We start from the raw sequence: 21,420 nt of genomic DNA on the forward strand, positions 1-21,420 counted from the left end.
GTGAACCTTGACCCCAAGGTACAGGGGCCAACCACCTTGTCCTAACTTGTTAGCTGACCTTGGGCAAGTTGCCTTTTCTCTCTGAGACTTCTGGGGAAAACCGCAGGGTGGAAATTGAAATCCACTAGGCTGTTATTCTCCATTTGTCCCTCTGATTTAGGGTGTCTCCTTCTTCGCCCTGCTCTGTGCCTCAGAAGGGCGACGACCCCTGTGAGAAGAATCAATAGGCACCCTTGCCATTTGGCTCCAGTTTGGTTTGGCCAGTGGGAGACTCTGGCGGGAGACTCTGGTGGGAGACTGCAGGGCGCAAGGAGAGAGAGGCTGGAGTATTTCTTTCCTGTGACTTCTCTGTGGTGTTTGCAGGGGCTATGGAAATGCCCTTGGCCTGGCCACAGCTCCTGCCAAGCAGCCCTACCCATCTGTCCCAGCCCTCTCTGGGCTCCGGCGACCCTCCTTCCTCCCTTAGCCCTGTAGGCAGGGGGGTGGCTTCCGTCTGTTGGTAGTCTTCATTCCTGGCTTCTTTAATCATGCTTGTCTCTCTGTAAATAGTCCGTCTTCATTAAAGTCTCTTCAGTGGGCCTATGTGAGTGGGTTCTGCTTCCTGCTGGGATGCTGATGCAGCCTCTGAAGGCTCCTTGCAGCTTCAAGGGACGGCCGACTCTCAGGGCCCCCAGCTCCAGCTACCCGGCCATAGAGAGCGTTCAGGCCGAGGGCCCCCAGCTCCTCAGCAGCTTTTCCTTCTCTTCCTCTAATCCCCTCACCCCCAGTTGTAGCTCAGATCCCCGTTATTTGGCTTTTATTTTAATCCACTTGCATCATGACTTAGGTACAGCAAACTGTACCCATCGAGGGCACCATTAGGTAAGTGTCCACCCTGTTGCCCAGGTCTGTTGTAACAGCTTCCTAATTAGTCTCCAGTTTTCCTTCTCGTCCTGCAAATCCACACGTCTCAGATCAGAGCATGTCACTCTCCTGCTCAAAAAACATGGCTGGTACTTCTGTGCCTTGAGGTCAAAGCCCAAACTCCTTAGAGTAACCTGTGAGGTCCTCAGGAGCCATGAAGCTGCCCCTCCCTACGGAGGCTCCAGCCACTGTCAATGACTTGAGTCACTCCCTCCAAGCTCCCTGCCTTTGCACAAGCTGTCGCTAGACCTAAAGTACCAAGCACCCTCCCTTTCAGACCCTCAGCTTCCCTCTGTGCCTCAAGATGAAGCACGATCCACTTTAGGATTCTTCCCTGATGGTGCTCACAATGGGCAGAGCCCCTCCTCTGGGCTTCCTCACCATTGGGTGGGTATTTCTGTTATTATACTTACCCTGAACCGTTAAGGATGTCTGTCCCTCTTATCTGAGTGAGCAGCTTAAGGTTAGAGTCCGTCTTTCATCTCTGTACTTCTAGCCTGGACCCTCTACATGGTGCACCATGGACTCATCCATTATAACAAAGATTTATTGGGAGCCTACTATCTCTTCGGCAAGCACTCCTCCAGCATGGGCTTAAGGGATTGTACAGACAGGTGTTCTAGTTATTTGGCTGCTGTCTCCCAGGTCCCCATCCACCTTTTACACTCTGCCTGTAATGCTGGGTGGGAACGCTGCAAACGACTTTGTCCTTCATCGTGGCACTCCCTGCTTTCACCAGCAGTGGCTCTAGCAGGAGACTGGAAGCCTGGGGGAGAAAGGAGGGACCTGCTTCTTCCTTACTGCTAGCTGTGTCTTGTTGGGGTTGCCTCAGCAATGGCCCTTGGGCCTGGTAGAGTGGCTGGTTTGGGCCTCCAACCCCTTTCGCCACTCCTGGAACTGCCTCCTGGGCCTCCTCCAAGGTGAGGAGCCACTGGATGGTACCTTGTTGGGGGCTGGGTCTCAGCTCTGTGGGCTCCTCCTCTAGTTCTTAGATTCTCACAGCCCCGCCATGTCCTATGGTTCTTACATCTGTCTTACTTCAGTGCTCCCTAAAAGGTATGTCTCCTTCTAGTATGTTTTAAATGAACTCCTTTTATTAAATTATCACTGTGGAAATATCCAGTGCAATTCTTATTTTCCTGATGGGACCCTGACTGATATACCAGGGAAGACCCTGGGTCTTGTGGACCTCAAGTTCAAGTTGGGGAAGATAGACAACAAACCGACAGAGAGCCCAGTAATAAAAAGTGCTCTGATGGAAAATAAGGCGGGGTAATGGATAGAGCCTGGTCTGCTTTAGACTGGGTAGCCAGGGCACGTCTCTCCAAGAAGGTGGCATTTCAGCAGAGAAAGAGATGGTAAGTTTTCATCCATGCAAAGAGCTGGGGAAGAATGTTCCAGAGAAAAGGACCAGCCAGTGCAAAGGCCTACGGAGGGAGTTGGCTCAGAGAATTCAAGGGTCAGAAGGAATTGAGGGGTGGAGCAGGGAGTGTGCTGCAGAGGATGAGGGCGGACAAGGCAGGGTGAGGCTCAATCACTGGGGCCTCCTTAGCCATCCAGGGGTGTCCAACCTGCGGCCTCTGGGCCACATGCAGGCCAGGGTGGCTGTGAATGCAGCCCAACACAAAATCATAAATTTACTTAAAACATTATGAGATTTTTTTGTGATTATGTGTCACAGCGTATTTCATGTGTGGCCCAAGACACCTCTTTTTTCAGTGTGCCTCGGAGACGCCAAAAGGTTGGACACCCCTGGGCCATAAACTTTTTTTTTTTTTAATTCTGAATGTGTTAGAAAGCCTTTGGAAGAGACAAAATCTGACTTACAGTTTAAAAAGATCTCCCTGGCTGCTGAAGAGCAGACAATCTGGAGTGTGCAAGAGCGGAAGTGCGGTTCTCCCCCGAGCAACAGGTAGGCATCTTTCAGGAACGAGGAAACTGAGCCTGAGAGAGTTTGCAGGACTTGTCCTGGGTCACCTGGGTTTGGGCTTCAGGTTCTCAGGTCAGTGCTCCTTCGTGTCTGTCCATTCTCTGAGCAAGGCATAACTGACTGAGCCCCAGGCAAAGCGTCTCGGCCCAATGGAGGGAGAGGAGGAACCGCCTTGGGCAGCCAAGCACAAGCCCTTGACAAATGTTCCTGCTTCATGGTAGTGCCCAACTTCTGGTTTATTCAGGTTGTGCCATCCTGGTCAGCCACAAGGAGAGGTGGGGGTTGGGGGCAACAGTGGCTAGAAAGAAAGACAAGTCTCCTTAAGGATTTCTGTAGATGTTGGCATGAAAAGTCAGATACTCTCTTTTCCTCCCCCAGTCCATCAGCAAATCCTTTCAGGGGTGTCCAATCTTTTGGCGTCTCTGGGCCACATGGGAAGAAGAGTTGTCTTGGGCCACACATTAAATACACAAACACTAATGAAAACTGATGAGTAAAAAAAAAAAAAAAAGGTTTTAAGTAAATTTATGATCTTGTGTTGGGCCACATTCATAGCTATCCTGGGCCACTTGTGGCCCATGGGCCGCAGGTTGGACACTCCTGCTAGACTCTCCCTCAAACCATTTCCTGCTCTGACCACTTTTCTATAGGGCCACCAGGAAGCACCATTTCTATTTTACCCCAAAGGGCACCTCCCACATCAACTATAATGTGAATGATGCCCCAGAGTTGTGCAGGAGTTCTGCTTCCCTCCATCCCCACTGCTGTCCCCGTACTCCAGCCGCCACCCTGTCTCTCACCTGATTTCCTGCAGCTGAGACTAGATCTCATGCAAGGGAAGACCCTGGCCAGGAGCTCACAACTAGAGCGAAGGATACTGTGGAGCTACGGAGTTGCCGAAAACAGGAAGAAGGGGCATTTTGGGTAGAAGGGAGGGTTATCTTTTTAAGTAGAGGTGGGAGTAAGAAAAAAAATATTTCTATATGCTTCAGGCAATAGGTCTGTGCTTTATTGAAAGAATTCTTCCTTCTGTGGGTAATATAATCTGGCATTTAGGGGGATGGGAGGAAAAATGGCTGGATGAGTCCCTGGAGTGCTGCTGGGTGATTTCAGCATTTTTCTCCACAACTAGGAAAGAGAGGAGGATGGAAGACTGTGGACCAAGCTAAGACATCCTTCCACGCTTGGGAGCTAGACAGGCATGAGCTTTGGGAGCCCGCAGAGCCTCGGACCCCCTTCTAAACTTGCACCGTGTTCTGATGGGCTTTCTCTGCCTGCCTCAGTTTGCTCCTCTTACTGATTGACCATGGTCGTCCACCCCAGTCAGATCCCTGTCCTGTGTGGCCAGTCCAGTCCCCCCACCAGCCGCAGTGACACCTGGGATTGACTGGGTTCTGAAAGGTCCGGCCAGCCAGCTTTTTACCACCACCAGATTCTTCCTCATTAAGCAAATGAATCACAATCCTAATTAATTTGAGCAACAGAATTTATGTAACTACTCCCAGCAGGATGTCTGCTCTCAGTCAGTAGCAAGATTAATTCCTCTCTCTGGGAAATTCCAGCCGTGCTGGTCAATAAACCTTAATGATGACTGAAATCTCCCATCTGTCTCTGCTCAGGGCAAGTAACCCCTGCTAACCAGACACCCAGTGGGTTTGATGCAGCACCCCAGACACCGAGAGGACAAGGACAAAACCTCTCAGCCCAGATGGGTCCCGAGCCATGTGGAACACACAGTAGGTGTTCAATTAAGGACAGGGGCTACCCATTCTAGGGATGTTCTGAGTCTCTTAAAACCCACAGGAAGTGTTCAGTTTCTGTTTACAAAATGAATAAAAGATACTGTGTGTGGCTCAGATACTTACGTAAAATGGTCTAAAGCTGCTGAACTGTAACCAAGCCCCTCTGGTTTTTTCCGTCCTTTACTCCCTCTACCTCCCATGACCGTACCGGTTCAGTCTTACACTATTTTAAACTTTCTGGACTCAGAGACTTGGCTCTTGATGTTCCCTGCCCTTGAATTGTCCCAGTCCTCTCTCTCCAGAACGGGCCCCATGCTGGCTGCATGGGAGGGAAGGGTAGCGAAGTGGAAAGCATTCTGGAATTAGTTCTAATTCTGGCTCTGCCACTTACTCATTGTACTTCACCTCTCTGTTCTTAACCTTTTCCTTGTATGTAAACCACATGAGGTTCTCTGAAATATTAAATAAGAAAACATGGAGAATTAAATAAGAAAACATGGAGAAAATATATCCCACGGTGTTTGCTTCTTTTAATTAGTAACAGGCAGTGTTTTAGACAATGGGGTACAGTAATGTTCAAGTAAGATTCCAGCTCCCAAGAAATATAGTTTCTAGGAGACAATGAGAAATAAAGCAAATATATAATTTTGGTTATGGATCAGTGCTCAAAGAAAATAGAAAAAATGTTATGGAAAGTGACTGGAGAGAGGAACTCTTTGAGGAGATGCCATTTGTTTTGAGGCCCAAGTGACAGGAGCAGACCACAGGAAAATGTGGGGGCATGGCATCCCAGGAAGGGGGAGAGCGACTGCAAAGCCCCTGAGGTGTGAGCGATTCGTGGGCTGCATTCTGCAGGATGGAATAATTTGCCCAGTTACACAGCTGGGATGTGCCAGACTCAGGATCTGAACCCAAGTCTTTCGCCCCTAAGCCTGAGTGCTTGGCACTACAGCACAGAGGTGGAAGAGAAAGGAAAAGTGGATGTAGGTGAGGGTGGAGCACGCTGTCCTGCCCCTGCCAGAGCTGTGTCTTCCTGACGATTTATTTGCGGGATTGTGGGATCCTGGCTCCCATGAGGGCCTTCCAACACCACCAGCCCACATTGTCGTGTTGGGGACCACCAGCCCTAGAACTTCCTCAATGAGTCAGTTCTAGTTCCTTCTTCATTTACCACAGGGAAGAGCCAACCACTTTTACAATTTGGACTTTTTTCTACTGATTATAATACATGTATGTGGTAGAAAATAAACAATGTATAACAAAATAAAATCAGCCATAATTTCAAAGTGTTCTGGGTTTTTTGGAGTTTAGCTTTCTGGTCAGGCCCTATGCACACAGATACCTTCCAAGGTTAGGGACACCCCATGCGTGCAGCTTAGGAACATGCTGTTTTACTTATGTCAGGAAAAAGTATGTCTTCGAATGTATTGGGCTGGCTAAAAAGTCTGTTTAGTTTTTTTCCATAAATAAAAGACACGTTTTTTCATTTTCACCAATAACTGCATTGATTTGGATATTTTGAGAATGTCCGCTACCTCCTGCCTGGTATAAGGTTGATTGTTCTCAATGTCACGATTTGATCGCTATCAACTTCAACTGGTCTACCTGACTGTGGAGCATCGTCCAGCGAGAAAGCTCCAGCATGAAACTTTGCAAACCACAGTCACAGCGCCTTCTCCACACACTGCACAAATGTGTTTTTGTGTTTCGGTTGCATTTTTACCTTTCTTGGAATAATAAAAGCATAATATGCTGAAAATGTTGCACATTTTCTTCCATCTTCAATATTAAAATGGTTACACAAAAATTCACCAAATTTGATGTTTTTTAAATGCACACTGATATGACAGCTGTCACAATACAATCTCACATAATTGTTTCAAATGAAGTTAAAGACAGCTAAGTGCTACTGGAGCCATCGTACAGAAAACACCAAATGAAGTTTTTGGCTAGCTCAATATTTTTATTTTAAGTATATTTTGTTGATTATGCTATTACGGTTGTCCCAATTTTTCCTCCTTTTTCTCCCTCTGCTTGGTATCCCCCCTTCCCTCCAGTGATCCCCCTCTTAGTTCATGTCCATGGATCATACATATAAGTTCTTTAACAGCTGCATAATTACTGCATGCCAACACAAATGGAGTATTTTAGGGCTTTTATTATAACACAGACATCCTTCTTACCTGTAAGTCTCCATTACGTAATGTGCCAGGAGAGTAGGGGAAGTGCCTTCCACCCGAGTGCTGTGTCCCGTGGTCAGGGAAGCCATTTCTTAGTTACGGGGAGGGGGGCACTTGCGCTCTGAACCCCTGGCCATGAGTGAGTAGCGTGGCTCGGGATTGCTCTCTACTGAGAAATGGATGCTGGTGCACCTTACCCCCGTTCTCAGCCTCCTCCTGTCATTTTGTTCCTAGGAAGGATGCAACGGGGACAATGACGGGGAAGAAGACAGAATGCAATTTAACATCGCGTTTGAAACAAATGCTTAAATAACACTTTTGACACAGGAGTATTATTTAACAATTTTTTTTTATTAAATAATAACTTGGCAGCCAGGTGAGATAGGATCAGGGCCTGGCTCAGTATGCCAGAGTCTAAGGTGACTATGTTTTGCTTCTGTAGGGTCCTCCCATGGTGGGGTTGGGGGGGGTGGGACATGGGAGGCAGGAGTCAGAGGTTCTGATCATTGGGGATGTTGGGTTAGAGTGGGGGGTACCCCTCTATAAGTAGGCCTTTAGAGCAAACCCAGTACCAAGGGGATGTCTGAGGATGGTGGGGGCAAGGTTCCCTCCTGCTAGAATAGGAAGCGGGGGTCTGCTTCCTAGGTTGAGTTCTCAGGTCAATGCTCCTCCTCCTGACTACTGCCATCTTCAGATCTTCTCCGGGTTTCTGTTTGGCCACAGAAAACAAAAGGAAAAAAAAAATCAAACCAGAGAGAAAGACACAGGAAAAAAATACAGTAAGGAGAATAAAGGTGAAAGTGAGAAAAACAAAACAGAGGAAAGAAAAACAGCTGTAGGGGAGGCTGATGGTTTGAGAAGTAGAATCTTTTTGAATCTTTTTGGAAGAAGCTTAAGCAGCAGCAGGTATGTGGGGTCTGGACAAACTTATTACACCTCTGCAGCTGACAACCTCTAACTCACACGGGCAGATGTCAAGTACTCAGATACCCCACAGGCCTGAGAAATGGCGTTGCCAACTCTACTCACTATAGACCATCCCTCTAAAGCAGTTTGGTGCCTTCTTGCAGAAAAGCAATTTCTCAAAGTTTCTGGAAGCTGATTGCTTCCCCCTGGAGCAGACAATGAAGAGCTTCGGCCAGGGAACAGCCAGCCCTTCCTGAGCATGCCACAAGGCCCCTGGAATTTCTGCGGGGGCCGGGGGAGGTGAAAAGTGGGAATTGGAGTGGCCTGAGCTAGGGTCAGCAGGTGGGAAGACAGAAGGGCTGGAGAGAAGGATTTGGGGGAAAGAAAAGGAGGGAGGAGGAGGCAGGGAAGAGGAGAGAGAGTTGCCCCCTCCTTACCCACACTCACCTTTTTGTGGCCAAGCAGTTATTCTGCCTTCCTTCCAGGCTGTGGGAAAGGACATTCTGGTATCCACTGAAAAAGCCTATCGGTCATTGTCAGCTTCTGCAGGTGGTGTTGGCTAAGAAAATGGAGAAACCAGCAAATTAAAGGCTCATTCAATACTGTGGGAACAGATTCTTGCTCAACTTGGTGAGACAGAGCTTTTCAAAAGGACCCTTTATAGGAAACCACAGGAAAGGAACGACCTATAAATGGGGTTCGAGGAGATTCTTCATTTTAATCTCCACAGGCTTCATTTCTTTTGAGTCCACACTCAGAGGCTCCTCTGGGAAGCAGTTGTGCCCCGCACCCCCTCCCCATTTTGGTCCTAAAGTTCTCGCCAGGGTAGAGGGCATCCCCTCCTTTATCCTGTCTGAGCGCCCCCTTGGCTCTGGAGGGTGGAAGGACTTCTTTGCGTTCCCCTATGTTCGCAGTGAACTGGCTGGGCTCTCCCTCTCTTGAAACACAATGTCTTCCAAAAAAACATAAAGAAAAGGAGGTTGAGAGATTATGGGAAACCAACCTCCTCTTTTTGAAAAAGCAACTGCAGCCCGAGACAAGGGGGAGGCTGACCGGAGGTCACAGGGGCACTGCCAGGGTGGGGCGGAGTCCAGCCGGCACAGTCTTCCCAATGCTGCCGTTGTTACCAACCCCCGACATTTAGGGGAGGCTAACCCTTCCCCCCTTTCCTCCTTCAAAGGCCCTGAGCAGTGTGCAGGTGGGTCTAGGCTGACTCCACCGTCCCCTCCCCACGCCCACCTGCCCGGAATGTACAGGATCCAGAGGTGAGAGAAGTAGGTAAGGGGACCAGAGCCACCTCCGTAGGAGACTCACACAGCCAGGAAAACGTTGGCCTGCCCTCGAATTTATTGGAGGAGGTGCTGCTCATTGGCCCAGCAGAGGTGATTGACAGGTCAGTAGCCCAATGGATGACGAGCCTTAGAAACCAACTGGCCGTTACCAACCTATTGCCTCATCGCGAGACTCTGCAGTAACGGTTTGGGCATCGTCCGTTCAGCAGTTTCACAGTCAAATCCCGGGTCGCGTTAGGAGAGGGTGAAAGCCAATTCTCTCTTTCGTAGAAGGAACACATTCCGGGGGGTGGGGTGTCTAAACGTACAAAATTAATCCTCCGAAAGTCTATGGGACTATCTTACTGAACGACTTAACGAAAGAGGGGGCTTGATTTGTTAAGCAGTTGGTGGGAAAACAAGTGGGCTGGTGGGAGGAAAGGGGACGAGGCATGGGGACAGAGGACTTAGGCGGCCCTCAGAAGGCCAGCGTGTAGGTGCTTATGGCAGCTTTCGTAGAGTGTGTAAAATGAGGTGGTAATCCCAGGGGACCGACCCTGAAGGCCCAGACGGCGGGGCCAGGCTGGCAGGGAGGAGAGGCAGCGGTTGCGGTGTTTTTGTCCACGGACTCTCTGCAAAGGCCGCTCAGTGAGAGCTGGCTGGGATGGCGGGAGGGGAGACCTGGACTAAGAGATGACTTTAGAATATGTGGGGGTGGTTGAAGCGCAGAGATGGAGAGGCTCAACTTCTAAGGGTGCAGCCACAGAAGATGTGGCCTCTGGAAGCATGGCAGTAGGGTCACCACATAACTTTTTAGAAGAAGTCAGAGATGAAGAAAGATGAGACAGGGAGTTAAGAAATAAAACATATCCCAAAAGAAAGGGTGTCGTGGGGACTTGAGCCAGAGTCCCAGAAGAGCTAAGCAAACACGTGCTTGGCAGGTGGTTGTTACTCTGAGTGCTGGCTGTCATTATTATTGCTCCTCTTGGGAGGGTGGGGATGGGGAGGCTGGAGTGTGGTGGTCAAAGTAAGATAGGAACTGAGTGAAGAAAAAGGGAGAGGTAGGAAAACAGGCTGTTCCAGCTGCCTCCCTGACTCCCCTGAGTATTGCAGAAGCCACCCCTCTACTGAGAAGGGAGAATTGAACCAAATAGTAAGGGTTTTGGTATATGCTGGAACTGCGATCCCAAAGGATGGGAAGTAGCAGTGAGGACAGTCTATCCTTCCCAACTCTATCTGAAATGAGTCCCGTTGGAAGGGAGGTGACAGAGGCATGGGTGAGAACGGGAATGACACTTGGTGTAGACAGGCCCTGGGAGCGCTACGTGTGGTTGCTGGGGGTGGGGGGGTGTTGCAGGGAGGAAGCTGTCTAGTGTCCTTCCTGGGAGTAAGCCTTAGACCCCCTTGGAAATCCCCATCAGTCATTGTCAACAAGTGTCAACTTATGCAGGGACCATTGGTATTTGGGAATTGAGAGGGCCCCCCAAGAGGCCCTGAGACAAGGGAACAATTTTGTATTTGACAAGGGGGATGCATATCAATGGAGGCTCCTGAATGAGAGTACATAGTACAGTTCATGAAGTTTCTGAACAGAGAAAAGGCAACTGTCCTAGTCCATTTCCCTTGGCCTTTCCTATCCTCACTAGTTTCTGGGTTTCCCCTTTATCAAACCATTGAATCAAAAGCATTTGCTGGCCAGTTTAGAGTGGGTAGTGCTGAGGCGGCTAAGAGAAGGTGATGTTGAAGGAAGAGTAAGGAATGCCCGAGTCCCCAAATTACTCAATATGGATCTGTTGGGTGGGGAACCAACAGGCCAACAGTTGAAGTGAAAAGCTATTTGGACTAGCCTACCCAAGCTTAAGTGACCTGGTCCACACTGCCTTGGGTGGGGGGGAGGATAGGAAGGATATAAGGTAGGTCAGAAAGAAACAGAGGAGATACAGAGAAGACAAGGATGAGAAGGACTGAGGCAAGATGGAGACTAGAGATTAAGAGGTGCTGAGGCCGGACTGAGAGAGCTAAGAGAAACAGCCCGGAAATGAGCTAGTTAACTTAGTTGCCATGTCTTCAAAGCCTTTCCTATCTCTATTTCCAGTGAATATGGTTCTAATTTAAAAAGAAAATGTATACAGTTCTCAGAAATTCCAAGATTTCAGAAAGCATTGCATTTACTAACTTATACCCATTTTGCACAAACCTCTCAGGCAACTTCTGATGGTCATATCATGGGATTCAGATCTGGGTGAAACAGATACCATGGGCAGGAGGTACTTGTGAGAGCCAAAATCTAGACAGGCAGCATCTGGAAGCTGCTCTCATTTTTTACCTCCATGGATCAAGGGCTAAACAAGCAGTTGGATAAGAGTGGAATGAGCTGCTTTGGAGCAGCTGTGTTTATCCTACTGGGATGTGGCAAGACAGTGGCATTGCAGTTGGGGCACAAAGGCAGCGATGATATAGTGGCTCAAGAGGGGCTGTTGGCCAGGAAGGTGGGGAGTGGAGTGTCTGATGCAGCGCTGTGCTGGTTCATGAGCATTAGACTGGCTCTTGGTAAAGGCTAGTTCCTGATGATCTCAGACGTTTTTGCACACACAGTCAGTAACTAGAAATGCATTTCTGATAAACCGAGTAGAGACCCAGGCAAGAAGCTGGGAGGGAAGTGTGGCCTGGGCAAGATGGACATGGCTACTAAATAGGGCCCTGAAGCCAACTGTTACTAGGATGGGAAGGTACTCTAACCCTCTGCTCAGGGGGGAATCAAGCCAGTTAGAGAGACTCCTGGTTGAGTCAGAGTCTAATAGAGGAAGAAGAAGGAAACTGAGATGAGAGAAACAAATGATTGTGCTAGAGAGTACTGAGAGAGGGGATCCCCTGGAGCTGATTCTTCTTCTGGTTCATCTAAGGTCTCTTTCTATTCCTCCAACTGAGATGGTCCTAGTACAATACCAAGGGCATTTAGAATGGGCCCAAGGTTTTCTGGGACTTCAGAAAATGGCCTTCATACTCCACAGCAGTCACTTCGGCTGGAACTTTCTCAATGTGTGGGGAGGGTGCCCAGGGTGGAAACTGGATATTCAGCGTGGGAGGGCAAATGCCTTCTCTGCACACTAGCCTCATCTTGGTGACTCCAGATGTAGGAAATGCCCGGGAGGAAGGGGGATGGTTTGGCTGGCCGGCAGCTAATTACCCCTGACCACCTCTGTCTTACCCAGGGTGAGTTCTCACGCTAGAGGGAAGAAGTGAGGAGGTCTGATGGTCATGAGAAGCTTTTGAGGAGCTGATGGGAAGTCAGGGAGGCTGACAGGGCTTTCTCTGAAGGGAGAAACAGCCCATGGGAGGAAGGTCGGTAGGCACGCGAATCACCTACCTTCCTCTGTCCCTCCTAGGCCATGTCCTGCAGCGGCCTGCCTGTGAGCTGGACTTACTACCCTTCTCAGCCTCCTAAGCCTGTCATTGGTCATGTGTCTTACAGTAAAATGAAAAGGAGGGAGTGAGGGAAGGGAGGAGAGGACTGGAGAGACAGGGACGGGGAGAGACTGAGTCAAGCTGGTATTATGCACAGATAGACAGATTCGCTGAAGCAGTAACAGATCCCCTGTGCCTCTCCTGCTTTTCATGACCATGATTATGCTCATTCTTAAGGGGAATTTACCTCCTCAGTCAAGAGTTTAGAGCCCTCTGCTGTGACCGCAATGCTTCCCGAGCTAAATTTGCTTGGGGTGCCTCTACTTGCTAAATAATGATTCTTTGGCTTATAGGGAGTCTCAGTGAGTCAGAGACACTGGTTTGTACTAGTTTCCAAACAACAAAGAGAGTTTCTGGGAGACAAACCATGCCAGCTGCCCCCTTTCCCTTCTACATGGGCACTTATGGGGAAAAATAGGATGGGGGATAAAATGTGGAGTGGGAGGCAAAAAGGAGGTGTGAGTCTTTGTCCCCTAAATCTGCTGAAATAGTCTGTCTGGGAGAGGGAAGGAGTGTTGAGGGAGGTGGGCAGAACTGGACGGAAGGTGATGAAAACCCAGTGGGAATGCATGCGGGAAAGTCAAAGAGCTGTTCAGTGTTACCTGCTCTTCGGGTACCTGTGCCCGGTCTATGCTCCGGTCCCAAGAAACAGAGAATGGGTGTCCTTCCGTTCTTGTGGCATAATTGGAACTTGATGCTTTTCACATTCAGAACTGATGTGTTTGGGTGAATAATTTGATTTTGGGGTGAATTATTTTCCAAATTCACCCAAACATCCTAAGTTGAAGGTGGGAGGAATCCTGTTGAAAGTGTTGTAGGATTCACACAAGGTAAAAACTCCCAGTCCTTGGAAGGAATTTGTGCACTATTGTCTTCTTCTGACAGTAGTTCCCCTTCTCCAAAACCCCTCTTATGAGAAACGCCAACAGGCAGGAGCGTTCCCATGTCGGCTGCAGCGTCCTTGCTCCCAAGGGAGTGACTGCCCAGCCCTTGCACCCTGGCAGCCCCTGGCAAGGCTGGAAGTTTTCAAGAGGAACTTTGACAGGAAAATACAAAATTAAAAAAACCAAACAAACAACTAGCCAAACAAGAAAACCACCCAAGTAAAAACATGTAAGAAATAGGAGTTCAGAGATTTTTTGGCTGGCTGGTAACGTGCCGTGATCCTAAGCTCTGCTCTTAGCTGTTTGGCTCTGTTGGGCCCCAAACCTGTTCTCAGCGTGGTCTTGTGGAAAACGGACAGCTCGGGGGCTGTCTCCTCCGCAGCAGTGCCTCCTTTGCCCTCTTTGGGTGGGGTCGGCCTTTCCCGGTCTCCTTCATCCCTTGAGCGCCACACTGTTTTAGGGTGCTGGGCTCTAGCCTAGACTTCCCTTTGTGGACTAGTGAGGGCAGAAAGCCCCGCTACCCTCTGGTTCTAACCTGTGCAGGGGCTGTTCTGAGAGTGGGGGGCGGTGTTAAGTTTGTGCCTGGCAGAGCAGCATCGTCAGGTCGCTAGCAAAGGAGTAAAATGCTGTCCAAAGCTCACGTTGCCATCTTTGTTCCCTTTTTGAAGACTCCTGGGTGCCCTGGTCCCCCACACCCACACAGTCTCATCCTCCCAATGGTTACAGAATCCAGTCTTCACAGTTTTATGAAATTAATATTAAAATAAAAGGACTGTGAAAGGAATTCTCAGAAGACAAGGGTTATTTCTTTACAGAGAAGAGGGGTTTGGAGCCTGTAATAATGCATGCTAAACCTCAAAGAAAATATGAATGTACTCAATAGTTACAAGTATTCATTATCTGTGTAAATATATACAAATAAAAGAATGAATTCGTGCAACTGCTGAAATGGTGGGCCGGCAGGTGGGAAGAGAAGGGTGTGGAGGAGGGGGGGAGGCAGCTGCCTTCTGTGAGCTCTGGAGTCTGGCGGTGTGTTCCGGACTCTCCTTGGACGTTGGCAGGCTAATGGGTATGTGGCCTGGGCCATAGGGTGTCCTTCCGGAGCAATAGGTGAGGGATGTGGATGGCAGAGCCCAAGTTCTGAATGACTTTGGGGTAGCCAAGGTACTCTGTGACGGAGGTAACTGAAGGAGGCCTCAGTGAAAGGCTGAGGACAGGGTCTCAGGTGCTGTGAGCAATTTTACTTCAAAGGAAACTTCCTGGGAGTAGAGAGGAGAAAGCTCGAGAGTGGCAAACCTCTTAAAATAGCCCGAGCGTGTCCTGGCCTATGCAGGAGGCCTGGGAAGAATCCTAGGCCTTGCTGGAAGGCCGTGGTTCCCGCTCTTACAGCATAACTGGGGGAACAGAAACTTCTAGGCCAAGACAGTTTCTTGTCATGTCACTGAATCTTGGAGGAACAACAGTCATGATGGTGATTTGGGGTAATTTACTGAAGAAACACGTGTTCCTAGATACAAGGTATCTTCTTAGGGAGGATGAGCAAGCAAGAGAGCCCTCTTCAGTAACTGTTCTCTTGGAATGCTTCAGGAAGCAGACACTTCTGGCTGCTCATCCCCTCACTTTCTCCAGTCCTCCAGAGCTTCCCACTTTTTCCTCCCATCCCCTAGTTTGTCCCTGATTATTGGGTGAGATGAGGTCAAGTGGCCAGGCAGGAGAGATAGTGAGGAATGTCTTCACTGAAGGGTGATAGGAGAAAGCTGCATGTCCAGAATTGCAAATGGAAGCCCTGCGACCTGGACAGATTAGCTAACACTTAAACAAAGCAGGGGGAGGGTGGAGTCGCCATGGCCCTCAGCAGGCTGGAGTCTAAGGTGCCTATGTTTGGCTGCTGTGAGGGACTTGCTGGCCTCTAGAGTTAGGAAAGTATGGGAAGGGGCCCACCAGGGGAGGCCTTCTGGTGGGGGACTCTGAACGCTGTGGCTGGTCTTCCTGTGGATAAGCAAAGAAGCACCCAGTGAGGTAGAACAATGCAATGGTAGGAAGTACTAGGGATCATCTCTTTGCTGCCCCTCCTGTGGGGCTGTGTTGTGGGTGGGCACCTGAGGCTAAGTGATAGCAAACCTTCTTCTGAATCTACTTCCTAGGCTAATATCTACTTCCTAGGCTCTCCCAGCAATCCTGAGGGGAATAAGGGACAGTTGAAGAGAGAGAGAGAGAGGCATGGAAAGAAGTTAAAGTAGATAAAGAGTGATAGACAGTTGAGACAAAGATGACAACCAAGCTCTTGAGTTCCGTCAGAAATAGTTCAGCCAATTCGCAGAACGCCATCATGGCGGTTTCAAAGCGCTGCAAGCCTCAGGAAAAATTTATTTCCACTGTGCAATTCAGATAAATCCTCTGAGCTTGAGGAAGGTGTTTGCTTTCACAGAAGGAGGCCTGAACTCGGGCAGGATTCATGGCCTCTGTTTTTCTAGTCTGCCCAGGAGTGCGGTGCCGTCAGTGGAGCTGCAGGGGTAGAACCTCCTCCCTGCCAGCTGCCTTTTTTTTTCTCTTCTTGGGATCTAACATAACAAAGAGAATGCCTGCACTTTCTGTGGTCCCCCCAGAAAAGAGAGGTGTGAAAGACAGAGGGCTTGAGTGTGGGAAGGGCTGGGGCTGGGGGTCAAGGAATAGAAGGAAGAAAGGAAACAATCAGACTCCAGCAGTGTAGGGGAGAGGTCTGGGACTGGAGAGGGGAAGAGGAGAAATGGGAGGTGAGAAGGGGAAGCAGAGAGTTAGGTTACTCCCACTCCACTCAAAACTTGTTCTTTACATGAGGTTTCTCTACTGTGCCTTGATCCTGACGGACATGCCCAGATGCAATGTCTGGGGAAATGGCTGACGCAATTCCAGGGGAGCTGCCCCTGAGCAATGCCCAGGGATAGTGTGTTTCCTTGTCAGTTTTGAGAGAAGGTCAGCATTACCGATCCTCCTTTTGCAGCTCCTTCCTGACCTCTCTGCCATCCCAGCTTGGCTTTTCTCTCTTTATCTCTCTCTTCAGGTTAGTGGCTTTAGAAGAATTGTGGAGTTGAGCGAAACAAATGCCGATGGTAGCAAAAGGCCGAGGTGGCTTTTTGTAGGGACAGAAGAGCTTTGGGGTGTGAATCTTCCATTTCCACTTGAGTTTATATCTAATAACTCTGTAGGTGAATAACAATAAATATGCCATAGGGTGGATAGGAGGGCGAATAGCAAATGCTTTCCTTTGGCAGGCCAGAACCTAAGGTGAGCAAACTGGGACATGGTAGGCCTAGTTAGGTGAGGTCATTTGTTGAGGACATGGCAGATTGGGTGACATGGATGGGCCTTGGTCATTCTTCCACAGGTGGTCCATGGAGAGTTTCTGAGGAATGGGAAAAGCTGCTTCTGAGAGGTGTAGATTCAGAAGCAGGGGTCTTCAGATGAAACCTAGCACATGACCTAGCACATGGTCAAGCTGGCTCCTCTTGCTGCGTCAATCTGCTTTTGTGGCTGGCTCATGGCAGGTGTCCCCTCTCCCCTCACCCACGCCTTTCCCATCTGAAAAAGAATCAGATGAACTGAAGGAAAGACACAGAAAGAGAGGGAAAAGAAGATAGTGACGGAAAGGCAGAAACCCAGAAAGACTACACCCACCCACTTGTAAAGCCCTCCAAGTCACCCCTCCTTCCTAGACCAGCTGCCCCTCAAAAAAGGTTCTACTGATTCAAAGTTACATTTACCAGCATCCAGAGCCTTTTAAAAGTGCAAAAGGGGGGAAACCCACCAGAACTATATACAGAGCCACTTCTGCTAATTTTTTCAAGCTTACAAGAGGCACCATCTTGGTGAAAATCTACTACTCATCTTGTTACTTATCTGTGGGGCTTGGGTTTGTGTGTGAGAAGAGGGATAGAAAATGGAGAGATTTTTAGAGTCATGGACTGACAGAGTGGAACTTTGTTCCTGTTTCCTTGACCTCCCCAAGGGCAAAAAGCAGGCTTTCTTTATCTCTGTATCCTGGCTGTCTAGCATATTGTAAGAGTTCAGTAAATAGGTATTTATTGAACTAAATTTGTTGAATTTTCATGTGGGTAAATACACAAAATTAGCTCCTATAGTGGAACAAGGGGCCATAAAGGTGTAGAGGGTAGAGCATGAGATGGTCTGAAGTTGGAAATACACAGGATGGAAGTAGACTATATCCTGAAAAACCGCTCTTAGGAGTTGGAGACCCATTGGATATGGTAAAGGCAGAGGACCAAAGGAGGTGGAAGAGAGAAGAAATGTAAAGAGTGTAGGGATGAGGTAATTTTTGCAATGACTGTCCCCTTTGAACGTGTGCATACTTCTTCTTCAGAAAGTCCTTACGTCTTGAGAGTTTCCTTTAGGTTGTAGTCCTGGCAAGGAAGATCCCTGAACCCTCACTAACGAACACAGCATCATAAGAGACTATTATTCCTTAGGACTCAGGAGGTAGAGTGAAAAGATGATTCCCCAGGTGAGAGTTGGGAATCAAAGTTCTAAAGACTTTTGGGTGGTGGAGCGTGTAATGCTGGACCTTAAAATAGGGATGTAGCAAAGGGAAGTCACTACCTAAAGGAAAGACAGCTAGTACAGGCAACAGATAAGATTTGCCATCTGTAAAATCTCTTCAGACTGACTTCCTTGCTTAGAGCTAATTTGTTACGTGTTGTAAATGTCATTAACAGGCCCCTCAAGTTCATCAGGAATCCAACAGTCCCAATGTTACTCCACAGCAATCTGTCATCTGGGAAGTGCAACATGCTGTTGTGATGCAGCTTCAGTCATTACTGCAGGAAAGGGGAGTGGGCAGGAGACCCCTGATCTGGTGCCTGGAGAAGAGGGCTGGGGCCAGGAGCCTTGAATGAAGTTCCTCAGTTCTTGGAAATGTATATGTTGGAAAGTACCTCAAAGATCTTCTCTCCTAGTGGTTCCAAGACTTGGATTCACCAATAGAAAAAATTCTCCTCTAAAATTTTAGGGAACCAAGAGTTTTTTAAGGTCAGTAGATTAAAAATTTGAATATAGGGATCCACAATCCCTATCATTTTACAAAGAATGGGCATTTTAATGCCACAAAAGTAGGAAGGATATCATCTCAGAGCAGACATTGTTTTTATGACTCGTTTTGGGGGGCAGACTAGCCAGCACTGGTACTGAGGAATCTTGATCCAATCTACTCCTCTCCTGCTCTGCCTTTGCTTTGGCAGCAGGATGGGCTAACCTGAATGGCTCATACCTGGAGGCTGGGCCGCTGGAAGAGATGCCAGCAGCAGCCACTGGTTGCTCAAATCGCACTGGACTAGTTAGTCTCGATTTCTGGGGTGTGCAGGAGAGTCTCAGGCCTCAGTGTTGTTTTTCATGCTCTTTCTTCAGTAGGGAATGAAATGCCTTCCACTCCTTCACATTTCCAAGTGGCAAAATCCTACTCATTCTTCAAAACCAGCTCAAGTTCCATGTCCTCTGAAGTCTATCCTGAGAACCTTTGCCAGTGCTTTATCAGGAAGGAATTTTTGATTACTTCCCTGTGTTTCAGTAGCATTGTATGTTCTAATTTTTCATTCATATGCTCTGCTAGTGGCATAAACCCCGTGCTAAGGCGATGACTTCCCTGCTAACACTGGGGGCTCTTTGCAGGATAAGGGCTGTTTACTTTTTGTACCCTCAATGCCTAATATATGGGAGGTGACAAAGTCCACCTCATCTGGAGCTGATGGCAGGGAGTTTTGTTAGTTGCTCTGGCATCAGGTCTCTTGGCATTGGGTAACAGGCACTGATTCAGGCTGGTAGCTGTTTGATGCCTTGGGCATTTGACAGCCTTACCCTTTAGGGGCTGGTCTTGGAAACCTACCTATAGAAACTGGGATTCAGAGATAAGACTCCAGTTTCAGAAATAGTAGACAGAATGAAAAGCAAGATACCAGCTTGCTCTTGAGGACCAAGTAACTGAACAATGGCTTCCTCTATTGAAACCCTGTTTAGGGAAACGACCTGTTCATCAGGACTAGTGCCAAAGGCCCAGATGCTAGAACCCAAGTTCCTGAGCCAGAGCAAGACCACCAGCAATTTGACTTGGTCCAACTCCACTGGGTGGTTCTTAACAGTTTTGTTACAAAGCTGGCCCCTGGGTCCCTGAGTTTCAGATGGGGGCCTGACAGGTGTGCTTCCTGGCAAGGAGCAAGCTATGACAGGCAGCCATTCAGCTTGTGTTTAAAAGTCTTATGATGGAGAATCTCACCTCCATGGAGTAGTTTATCTAATTGCCAGATAGTTCTAGTTACTTTCAAAAGTTATTTTTACTGAATTGAGATCTGCCTTCCTTATAACTAGAACCCATTGGTTCTAGTTCAGCACCCTGTAAAATCCAAACCCTCAGCACCCTGTAAAATCCACATCTCTCATCTATATAAATACATGAAGAGAGCCAGCAAATATCCCCACAGGTTATTGTAGTCCTTATTGGCTTCTCAGTCATTCCTTTCCTCCCCCTACCTCCTCAACCATTCTTCACAGAATATATTTCAAGTCCTTTCCCCCTTCCCTGAACTTGCTCTAGGCCATTAATGTCCCTCCTGAATGTAGTACTGCAGTGGGACACAGCTGGGCACAGAGGGTGTAGTTATATCACTACCTGGATATTGTGGTTCAGTTAATGCAGACTGCAGAGGTTGCAGACAATAAAAAACTCAATGTCTGTTATTTTTTCCATTTTTCGTGAAGTCTGTGTGGCTGTTAAGCCATGTTCTCCACTTTGCACTTCATGCAATTGATTTCTTTTATGTGCAGGATCCACCAAGTATCCTTAGTAAATTTCATGTTGTGAGGATGATGTGCTATCTGTTGAGATAGTACTGAGTCTCAATTCAGTCATGCAATGTTAGCTCTATCCCTATTTTGTCATATTAACATATATTGAGATCACTACTTGTGTCTTTTTTCCGTAATTAGAAAAAAATGGGAGGGGGGTGGAGCCAAGCAGAGCGTGACTGTAATTTATCATGCTGTGATGGACTTGCCTAGTGGTCCTGTTGTCCTGTACACGCATCTCTGCCTGGTTGATGGGGATGTTATGAGACAGCTGGTCACACACTTCACTGGTCGAGGTGGACAATGTGTCTGTCGTTTCCTCCTATTCTTTATCTCAGTCACCCTATCTATCAAAATAGGTAATTTGAGAAGTGTGGTGTGACTGGTTATTGGTGAACCTATGAGGGGACAGTTTTGTCCTGTGACTGACCAGTGAAGGAGAACACCAAGCTATTTTTTTTCCTCTTTTTTTTTTTTTTTGATGCTAATATCCTTTGAGTAAGACAAGGTTTTCCTTTTCTGATTCTGTGTTTGCCAAACAACAGTCTATTCTGGTCTCTTCATTGTGCTGTCTTTCCAGGAAGGACACATCCTATGTAGAAAACTTAGGCTGGCAAATTGCTTATTGCAAAGGAATAGAGTAGCAGTTGCGCTTTAAAATCTGTTTCTTAGGAACTGGGTGAGTATGAATCTGTTCACTGGAGCCCAGCTAAGGAAATGACAAAATCAAGTTTGCAACACATGTTCTGCAAATGCCTCGACTTCAGCAAAGGGTGGCTTTCTAAGGAAGATCAGACTAAAGCAGCCAACCAGAGTTTGGTGAGAGAGAAATCACTTGTAGATCCTATGACAGGGATTAGGGTAAGCTGGCCAGAGAGGTGTCGAAGAGAGTTGTGTTGTCAGTAGGTGGTTTTTTAAAAAATCATTTATTCCTTTCCCTCCTAGTCTCCCAGGAAGGAATATATAAAGGGAACCAGCATAGTTAATTTGTTAGCTTGTTCTATATGGGCAGTTGGTATATGAAAGCCATGAGGCTTTCAATTGAGGTTATGACAGATTTGTAAAGTCCAGCAAGAGTGCCATCTATTCATGATACTTTTAACTCATAGCTTAGCTCAAGCTGGTTACACTTATGAGTTGAATTTTGAACTTCAACCTCAGTCATTCTTGCAGCTCCCTATTACTGCATGGTTCCAAGGTCTTAGCGGGCCAATGTATATGACTCGTCAGCCACAAGTCTGGGTTAGGCTAGATCAGTGGTATTTCTTCCATTTCATGTTTGGAAACTGAAGGGAATGAGATATCTTGTTC

The sequence above is a fragment of the Desmodus rotundus genome, chromosome 5 (assembly GCF_022682495.2).
Source record: "Desmodus rotundus isolate HL8 chromosome 5, HLdesRot8A.1, whole genome shotgun sequence".
Lineage (NCBI taxonomy): Eukaryota > Metazoa > Chordata > Mammalia > Chiroptera > Phyllostomidae > Desmodus > Desmodus rotundus.